The following is a 10,682-nucleotide window of genomic DNA, read 5'->3' as shown; positions in this document are numbered from 1 at the left end:
ATCTATGAAATCAGCTCCATGAAATAACTGCGTGGCTTGTAAGGACCATCAGTCGCTGGGCTGGGTTTGAGCCCTGCTCTTCCATCACAGGAACCTTCCCTGACCCTGAAATCGCAAACCCCTGATTTCTAACTACAGTCCTCCTATAATCCTCCTGTCTTCTAGCCCTCTGTTAAACCCCAGGTGGCTCTTCAAACACTTGTTTCAGTCCTGGACCAGCTGCTCATAAATGTGAGGAGCATCCCCCGCTGTGCTTGTGTGCTAATGCTCTGCCTGCCTCCGTCAGAAAAGTAGGTTGTTGCCACTCAGGAAGCAAGCTATCAGCACAGTGAGCAGGGCAGCCTCTGAAATCACCCCAGGTCAGGCAGACTGATGGCCCTCCCGGTGACTTGGAATATACTCATAGAATCACAGGCAAGGAGGGTGGGAGGGACCCCAGGGGTTCCCATCTAGTCCAACCCTGCTCCAAGCAGGACCAGCCCCAGCCCCAGCCCCAGCTACACCATCCCAGCCAAGGCTTTGTCTACCCGGGTCTTAAACACCTCCAAGAATGGAGATCCCACAACTTCTCTAGGTGACCTGTTCCAGTGCTTCACCACCCTCCTAGTGACACAGTTTTTCTTCACAACTTCCCTTGCTGCAGCCTGAGCCCATTGCTCCTTGTCCTGTCATCTGCCCCCACTGAGACCAGCCCAGCTCCATCCTCTTTGCAGCCCCCCGGCAGGGAGGTGACGGCTGCTATGCAATCCCCCTTGGTCTTCTCTTCTCCAAACTACATCAGCCCCACAACCATTTTTGTTGCCCTCCACTACCGTCTTTGTAACAAAACCACACTGTTGGCTCATATTCAGCTTATTTCCATTCCCCGGCACAAAAACAAGCATACTCCCTTCCATGGCCGTGTTGGGAGGGTAACACTAGCTTTACCAAACAGATTTTGACCTCAGCATTCCCATTTCAGGACCCAAATTAGTCCAAAATATTTCAAAAGTGACAAGCATCCCTGATGAGTTCTAGATGCTTTAAAATAAAGTTTTAGGCCACTTATCTGGAAGTATAAGATAAGGCCCCTGGTGCTGAAAAATCTTACCCTGAGAGTTCATTAAGTGACATATTGCAAGGGTTTCTGTTATTCAGGGCAGTTCTGCTGCTCAGAGGTATTGGGGCCTGCTTTGTTTCTTGCACGCGTTTGAACTTGTGGTCTGATCCCGTGAACTTTTGCAACTGGTTTCTCTAGGACAGGATGAGCCCTTCGGATCCAGGGAAAGCTGTTGTCCTGATAGCAATGGAGACCGGAGCCCCTTGTTGCCAGACAAAACAGGTGCAGAACCAACAGCAGCATTTCAGCCCCTTCCAGGGATGCCAAGTCATTCCCTTCTTGTATGCCTGGAACAGCGATATGTGAGCGATCTTCGTTTTGCCAGGGCTTGCTTTCATTTTTCAAAGATGTCCCCGCTGTTTAGGGTTCATGACAGAAACAGCAAGGACAATGACACCCTACATTGCTAAGAGTGCAGCTAACTAATAGAGGTGCCCCAGCAGAGAATACTGATGGCCGATTTTTAATGAGTCGTATCGGCCAATACCGATCCCGTTGCCGATCCAGTGTCCAGGGTCCTATTGCAAACAGCGTGGGAATCCTGGCTGACTGCTGCCCTGCCCTTCCACCCAGATCTTTAATCCTCTTGGAGACACCTCTTGTTGTTTGTCATTCCCACCTGTTTAACATCAATGACTAACGAACGTTATGGAGTGCTTGAGCACCAACTGAGGCCAGCTGGACCCGCCTCTCTCTTCTGTTACTCATCACTTGCTAAGCCGGAGCAGGACTGAAAGTGCTGGGAGTTGGAGGGAAATCCCTGAGAGGCAGCAGGCTGTGGGGAAACCTGAGGTCATGCCTTTTCTGGAGTAGTAAATGACTGGCAACCTTGTAGAGGTGAAATGGTTTACCTGCTTATGTGACTCAGGTAATGGCATTGGCTCGGGCATTCGAATGGAGAGTTTTGAAGTGTTTTTAGCCCTGCCCTTCAAATGCTCTGCTCCTATCTCCATAATCAGCCTTTTCTTTCAGGGGAAAGGGTGGAGTGCTGCCGGCTGAGATGTGGCAAAACTTTGAGGCTTGTGAAGGAGGCTTTGGAGAAATTAGGGTTACCTTGAAAGGCACCCTGCCTCGTAGCACTTGGAAAGGGGCGCAACCTCGTGCGAGCACACGGCTGTGCTCTAGTACTGGCTGCAAGCGGCACAACCCCTTTGCATTTGAAAGCCCGGTGAAGAAGCCACTTCCCCATGGCACTTCTGGCTTTAAAGGGCTAAGTACCATGAGGCCAGCAGACAGATATTCTGATTCACAAGGAGCTCATTTGGCAAGGGGCTATTGTTAAAGGCTAAACATGCGGTATCACAGTCATAGGTGGCAGCAAAAGGCCAAGACCCAGTGGCTTGGATTTGAAGCTAGACAAATTCACAATGGAAATCTGGTGTGAAAGGGTAACAGTGAGGGGTATTAACCATTCAAAGATGGCACTGTGAACAGGAGCCATTCTCCCCCACTTAGCAGCGTCTGGGCTGAAAGAGGCCCTCTCTCTAAAAGATTTGATCCTGCCCAAGCAGGAGTTACTGTTATGCTAGAGCACAGGCCATAGGATCCTAATCATCCCTTCTCACCTTAAAATCTATCCTACTGTGCACAACGAAGGAGCAAATCACAAGTGGCTTGTTCCCTTTCTGTGAGAGCCCAGCGTCTGCTGAGACAACAGTTGCCCACGGAGGGTGCAGCACGGGTGCAGTTATTCTGTCTGCAGGAATCGCTGTGATGCGCTCACAGTCTGGTCGGATTAGACGCTGAATACTAACCCGATCTGTTAAAGCGATGCTAAAATGCTGCTCAAGTCCGAGGAAATTCGGAGCGGGGACCAATGGAGAGGACGGAAGTGTTCGCAGGCCAGATGAGCAGCTCTCTGCAGGCGTGGATGCCGCCCCCCTCCGAGGTCAGCTCTGTGAGAAGTGTCCTTGCAAGGGAGATACCAGCTGCCCCAGGGACACACGGTGGGAACAGGCCTGCTGTTCTGCAGCATTCAGGGGCTCGGGACAAGGGCAGAAAGGGTATTTTGTGCAGAGGCTTGTGTCAGCAGTGAGTGACAGAGAAGATGCAGCTGAACACACTCCATCCACCCGGATCCCTGGCCATGTACCAGAGCCAGAGGTTTCCCCAGGAGGCTGTCCCAGATACATTCCCAGCACCCAGAGACCACTGGCTTGAAAGCAGCTGCATGGATGACCCTCTGGCTCTGATGCATGTCAGTCGGATTGAATGGGCTCAGTCCTGTCCTCCCCAGGCCATGCTCCTGACACAGCATGGACAAGCCCTCACAGTCCAGCCCTTTGTGCCTGGGCTCACAGCAGGGAGCAGACCTCTCGGTAAGGTCCTGAGACAGTGCGTGCATTAAAAAAAAATCCCAGCTCTGCTTCACACAGCCAGACTCAGCCCAGGGGAGCAGCTCCGTTTTGGAGGCGTTCGAAGGGATCCCACGACTCTGCTGATGAGGCTGGAAACCATAACAGTGGGAAGCCGGGTCCTGGCTGGGGCACTCCCTTGAAGCAGATACAGGGACAGCAGAGGTGGGGTGTTTGAACAGCCCCACGCCAGCCAGGCAGCAGAGTGAGCTGTGAGATAATGGTTGGCATTTAGGGGCTTAGTCTATTTTAAACAGTTTTTTCAAGGCACAAAGAATTTTTGCCATTCAGGAAGAGCTGTTGTGGGGGGAGCAAGGAAGGGAGAGGAAATATCTCCACTGAAATAGAAAAGGCATTAAAAAAGGCTAGCGGCTTTTGCTAGTGAAAGGCTGGGAGGTGAAGGGTGGGAGCGGGAGTCCGAAATGGGAGAAGCAGGCTCTGTGGCTGGCGTCTCGCAGCGGTCGTTGCACTAACCACTGACGGCTACATCTTGTCTCATGGGAAATGGGGCTTTGGCCCGTCCCTGCACCAAAGCTTTGGTCCATGGAGCTGACACCCCATGAGGTGACAGTCAGCGCCCAGCGTCCCTCCAATTCGGTACCCAAGAGCCTCTCAAAGAGGGATGACTAACGAAGTGTCATCATCTCTCTGTTCAGACTGATCCAGGCCGGAGGCAGTACAGGAGCACAGGGCTGGTGGCACCACCCAGCAGGCTCAGCCAGGGGCAAGGAGCTCACTTATCATTTTCTGACAGAGATGCAATTTCCCTCGGTCAGTTCGGGGGTGGGAGAGTGCCGGGAAAAGCATCACTAGACAGAGATGCTGCAGCTTAATGGTGTTTAAAACAATCACAAAAAAGACACGGGAGTATGCTTTTGCTTTTACTGAAAGTTGGTTGCCTTCCTCTCAACAGCAAGAAGGACGCAACTAGCCAGCCCAGGAAACTTGTTCCTAGCAATCCCGTAATCTCAGGCTGCCTATCCGCGTGCTCAGGGATGGGTGTGTTAATTAGACTCCGTTAATCGAGTGTGCTCTGACGCGCTCTAACTGGAACGCGAGCGAGCACATCTGCCGGCACCCTCAGTTCCTGCCGTCGCTAGCTGCAAAGACTGACGGAGCAACGGGGATCGGCAGTTTGCAGCAGGGTGAACCAGATGCCCTGTTTTTCATGTTGCCTCTGTTTATTTGACCAGGGAAAGAGTTCCTGTCGTGCAGACTCAGCAGGGCTGCCCTGCCAGCTCTGTGGTGTGTCGCTTCCCAGATGTGGCAGTCGGGGCTCATCCCTTGCAAGCCTCCAGGCCTCCCATCCCCATGCGGCAATGACCTGGTTCTAGCAGACCGGCCCCCGGAGCTAGTAGTGCTTTGCATCCATACTCAGGTCTTTAGGGCTTAACCGTCTTCGCTGTGCAGGGCGAAGACGCGTGTGGGAGCTGGAACGACAGTGCACAGCTCAGCTCCGTGCTCCCTCACCTCACCCAGAAGATCCTTCAGAGCCATGGCTGTGTGCAGCCTTTGGGCTGCTTGGGGTGCCCTCACATCACACCCCTTTGCTTCTCCTTATGGGATTGGGTCCTGGGCATGACCATAAACTGCATCTGACTGGAGGGCCTGGTGGCTACGTGGTGGGGCTAGTCGTGGCGAAGGAGCTTCTATTAAACACCATAACGTTGCAACCTCCAGAGTAAGGCGAGTATCGGGCACCTCAAATCCTAGCCCCCACTGCCTTGGTTGCAGAAAGACTAAGGGTCATCACCCCGGTAGAAGCCTGCCCTCGCTGAGGATTAGGCAATCAGTAGCAATTCCTGTCTGTTGCTCTCTGGCAGATGCTACCACCGTCGCGGTGCTGAACGTCTGGGCTCAGTCTCAATGGTCTAAAGTGGGAGGTGGGGGATAGTCAGTCTCGAGCAGCCTCCTTTGCTAGGTGTACACACTGGAGGTCTTGGTATGATGGTCACGTGGACCACCTGCACATACAGGTGTATGATCCCGAGGACTGACGGTTGCTGAGGTGCGATTGGGAGTCTTGCTGGACAAACACCGAAGAGACGCTCCAACTTTTGACACACAGTCTCCCCCTCTGCACTTTGCATAAGATCATAAGAAGTGCCATACGGATCAGACCAGTGGTCCAACCAGCCCTGCAGCCTGTCTCCGACACAGGCAGATGCTGTAGAGGCAGTTGACCCAGGTCTGTCTGTAGTGGTGTATCCCCTCTTCCAGAGGTTCCCAAACTTTTCTTATTGCATACCCCCTTCCAGATTTACCAGCTACCCCTACCAGCATACAGTTTATATTCTAACTCCTTAAATACTAGCTGTTATTATAATGAAAATTAAATTCACCATTACACAATTTCTCCCATGAACCGCCAGGGGCTTGCGTACCACAGTTTGGAAACCCCTGCTCTATTCAGTACGATCTCTAGCATCCACCATCACCCATTTAGAGATGCCAGAGGACACATCTATGACTGTTAAGGGATCTATCATCCATGAACCTGTCCAGTCTCTTTGAATCTGGCTATGCAATTTGTCTTAACCAGCTCCTGCGGTGATGTGCTCCACAAGTTAACTATGCACGGTATAAAAAAGTATTTCCTCTCATTAACTTTACAGCTGTTTTCTGTTCGTTTCAGTGGGTGTCCCCTAGTTCTAGTACTCCAGGACACGGTGAATAACTGATCCCTATTCTTTGTCCACACCCTTCATGATCATATAGACCTCTACCATATCCCCCTCAGCCTTCTCCTTTCCAAATCAAAGAGTCCTAGCCATTTCAGTCTCTCCTGGTACAGGAACTGCTCCATAATCCTCCTCATCATAGGGGACTATCAGACCTGCACCCAGAATAGCTCCCCGGCTGTTTGCAGAAGGAAACACCTCTTGCAGGTAACTACCCGTCTCCACGTGATTCACTTGTGCCTGGGCTGTGAGCTACAACGTCCTATGCCATGGCTGTCACTCCCTTGAGCAGATGATGCATCAAAACAGGCATGTTGAGTAAGGCCCAGCCTTGGGAACGCTGTCTCCAATGCAGAATGAGCAGTGGTGTTTTGGTGTCTGCAGGACACCTGCAGGAAATGAGCCGCCTCCTTTGTTTTGTTTTCCATCAGCTGCACAATGCACAACAGAATTCCTTACCCCCTCTTTGAGTGCCGTCGGATGGCATTAAAATGCTTGGTTTTAGCATGGGAAAGGAGACGCAGCCTGGAAGCAATTACTCAGTGTTTCAAGGAATGCGTTCCCACCAAAAAATGGCAAAAAAAGAAAAGAAAATGGTTTATTCGAAACCTGCGTACCCTCTTGCCCCAGCTCTTGGACGTCTGCAGGGTTCAGGTTGATTCATCTACTGTTTTTTCTGTGGTGCCCCTGACTGAACTTCACTTCACACCTACAGGAGTGAAGATGGGGCAAGTCACACTCCCAGCCGTGTACATGGGGCCCCTTGGCACGAGGGAGGAGGCAGCTTGTCCAAGGTCACACCAGTCTGAGCAGAGCTGCTGAGTCCCCCATGAAACACCGGCTGACCTTTCCAAGGTGGAGACTTGTTTTCCATTGTAAGGCCAGCGCTGAGCCGTTGGACACCCACCCACAGCGAGCGCAGTTCCTAAGAGTTGAGGTCACATCTGGAGTCCAGTGTCCAGCTGTGGGCCCCTCACTATAGAAAGGATGTAGACACATTGGAGCAAGTCCAGGGAGGGCAAGGAAAATGGTTCATGGGCTGCGGGACAGGACTGGTGAGGAGAGGCCGAGGGAACTGGGCTGATTTAGTCTGCGGAAGTGAAGACCGAGGGGGACTGAATTGCAGCCTTCACCTCCCTGCAGGGGGGCTGCAAAGAGGCTGGAGCTGGGCTGTTCCCAGTGGGGGCAGACGACAGGACAAGGAGCAATGCGCTCAAGCTGCAGCAAGGGAAGTTGAGGTTGGATATTAGGAAAAACTCTGTCGTTAGGAGGGTGATGAAGCACTGGAACAGGTTACTCGGAGAGGTGGTGGCGTCTCCATCCTTCAGACCCGGGGAGACAAAGCCGTGGCTGGGATGATGTAGTCGGGGCTGGTCCTGCTTGGAGCAGGGGTTGGACTGGATGTGACCGCCGAGGTCCCTTCAACCCTCATTGTCTGTGAGTCTGTGAAATTTAAGTTCCAGCTCCCTAGAGCAGTGCTCACCCAGCGTATCCCTCCTGTCTGTTAATCTCTTATTACTTCTTTAGAATCCACATGTGCGGCCCAGACACACATACCAATTTGCAGGGTTACGCCAAACGTCAGTCCACAGCCCCTGCCTAAGAAACGGCTGCTAAAGCCAGGGCTCTGCTGATGCACGAGAAACTGAAAACACAACCTTGTTCTGGTTTGTTTTTTTAAGTTGGCATGTAGGTCGCTTTAAATTTCATTTAAGCTCCTGCCATTCAGACATCAATGCTGACTTTTATGCTGGGAAAAATAAACTGCCTGGTACAGGTTTTGTAAAAACAAGGAAAAGTCGAGCTTGGAGCTGAGTTGGCAAGATGAGAGCATTAAGCTTCTGACCTCTGGCCTTTGCGATGGTCTGAGTGCCCGTCCTGAACTTCCGAAGTATTATCCCAGTCGGCTGCCTCTTTTAAGGCCGACCACAGTCCCTGTGAGAGTTGTGACTGAGAAAGTGATCCAAATGGCAAACTTCATCACAAAAAATATTTGAATGGGTGCGTACCATCAAGCCTGTACCTATATACATCTGCACGTAAATCTGTGTGACCCTCTCATGTCTCACGCACGCCGTGATGACATTGTGCACAGGTTGGGATTGTGTCCAAATGGTGACACAATCCCAACTCGGGATGCGAGAGCTGCCGCAGCAGGACTTCCAGCCGGCAAGCAGGGGCTTTTCTAAAAAAGGTGATTTCTTGGCTTCCTTTTTGGCACTTGCACAGTGTGAGATTTGCCAGGGCTCATGCAGTGTATCCAGCCTTTGCTTTCTCTCTGGGGGGCACTGAGATGCACATCTCTGCTCTGGTGTTTAGCTCCCTCCCCTCTGGAGCTTAGCAACAGGTATGAACCTCCTGCAGCCGCAGTCCAGCCTGCAGAGCTGCCAGCTCCTTTAGGCAACACGGGCTCATCCTCAGCTACCATCCCCGCTCGGCCTAAGGCCCCTCGCAGAGTGGTCATTGTGAGAGACTCCATCCTGAGGGGGACTGAGGGACCAGTCTGCCGCCCTGGCCCCTTCACCCAGGGGGTCTGCTGCTTCCTGGGAGCCCATATCCAGGACGTAGCCAAGAGGATCCCAAAACTCATCGGGCCCACTGACCACTACCCTATACTCCTTATCCATGTGGGCACAAATGACACAGCTTGGAGGAATCCCAGCCAGATCATGAGAGGCTACAGGGCTTTGCGAGTGGGGCTTAAGGGGTTGGGGGCACAGGTGGTGTTTTCCTCGCTCCTCCTGGTTGTGGGTCATGGGCTGGGGAGGGAGAGCCGGGTCGAGGTAGTCAACCAAAGACTGTGGTACTGGTGTCTTAAATGCTACAATTTATGTTTGGGGCCAAGTGACCTTTTGGTAAAGTTGAGATTGTTTTCTAGTTTCAGCTTCCATGATCAAAGCCTGCTCTTTGGTGAGGGAGGTCTGGTGGCGAGACGGCTTCCACCTCTCTCCACTGGGGAGGAGGCTCTTCTCGGCCAGGCTGGCTGACCTGCTTGACCAGCCTTTAAACCGAGCCCACCGGGGGGACAGGGGGACTACCACCACTGCAAGCCCACTGGGCAACCTTTGCAATTCCAGCAGGCCGAGGCACTGAAGGGAATCCACCCCTGCCCTCACCCCAAAACGATGTGTAGGGAAGGCAAGGGCCCCCAAAGGGACACCTGACTGCCTGTATACCAATGCCAGGAGCCTGGGGAACAAACAGGAGGAACTGGTCCTCTTGCTAAACCAAGAGGATTACAATGTCATAGGGATAACGGAGACCTGGTGGGACTCCACCCATGACTGGACCACAGGTATAGATGGCTGTAACTTGTACAGGAGAGATCATGTGGACAAAAGGGGCGGGGGAGTAGCTCTCTATGTCAAGGACAGCTACATGTCCCTGCAAGCTGATGTTGGCACCCAGGGTGGATGACTGGAGACCCTCTGGGTTAAAATCAGTGGGGAACATGGCACAGAGGACACAATGGTGGGAGTCTACTACAGACCCCCTACCCAGGGTCAAGACCTTGGCGAGGAGTTCACCAGGGAGTTGGCTGAGGCTGCACACTCCCGGTGCATGGTGGTCATGGGAGACTTCAACTACCCAGACATCTCGTGGGAAGAGCACTCGGCTAAATCCGAGCGGTTGCAAAGCTTTCTCTCGTATGTGGATGAGCTCTATGTGATGCAAGAAGCCTATGGGCTGATGAGAGGTAAAGCGCTGCTTGACCTGGTACTGGCAATGGGGGATGACTTAATCAGCGACATAACGATCAAAGGGAAGCTGGGTGACAGCGACCACGAGCTGATCACCTTCACCATCCACTGCAAAGCTGGCAAGTCAGTCAGCAACACGGAAGTCCTGGACTTCAGGAAAGCTGACTTTGACAAGCTCGGGAGGCTTGTCGGTGAGGCCCTAAGGGACCACAACCCCAGGGAGAGGGGAGTTCAGGAAGAGTGGTTGCTCTTCAAGGGAGCGATCCTGGATGCACAAGCAGTGTCTATCCCGTCTCAGAGGAAAGGCAGCAAAAGGGCACAGCATCCCCCTTGGCTCAACAGGTAACTCATGGACCTTCTGTGCCTAAAAAGAAAGGCCAACAAAGGATGGAGGACTGGAACTGCCACCAAGGAGAAATACTCTGCACTAGTCCGGACCTGCAGAGAGCAAACCAGGAAAGCCAAGGCTGCAGCTGAGCTTCAACTGGCTACAAATATCAAGGACAATAAAAAGTCCTTTTTTAGATATGTGGGGAGCCGGAGGAAAAGCAAGGGCAACATTGGACCCCTGCTGAACCAGACGGGACAACTGACAACTCACGCCCAGGAAAAAGCCAACCTGCTTAATGGGTATTTTGCGTTGGCTTTTCACCAGCCCCGAGGGATGGCCCTGCTCAATACGGTATGGGACAGCCAGGGTGAGGGAGAATTGTTACTGTTCATCAATGTAGACCATGTGAAGGAACACCCTGAGAGGCTGGATACCTTCAGGTCAGCCGGCCCTGACAATCTGCACCCCAGGGTACTCAAGGAGCTGGCGAGCGTCATAGCCCAGCCCCTGGCACGG

At 52.6% G+C, this 10,682-nt stretch overlaps 1 protein-coding gene across 1 annotated transcript in view; it reads right to left on the bottom strand.

Annotated features, from left to right (window-relative positions):
- Positions 1 to 10,682, bottom strand: part of ADAMTS7 (ADAM metallopeptidase with thrombospondin type 1 motif 7) — a gene marked incomplete at its 5' end in the record, with an annotated part of 149,013 nt that overhangs the window by 2,843 nt on the left and 135,488 nt on the right. The window lies entirely within an intron of this gene.

This window comes from Crocodylus porosus, unplaced genomic scaffold (genome assembly GCF_001723895.1).
Source record: "Crocodylus porosus isolate Cpor-Errol unplaced genomic scaffold, CroPor_comp1, whole genome shotgun sequence".
Lineage (NCBI taxonomy): Eukaryota > Metazoa > Chordata > Crocodylia > Crocodylidae > Crocodylus > Crocodylus porosus.
This window is presented reverse-complemented; position numbering and strand designations above follow the sequence as displayed.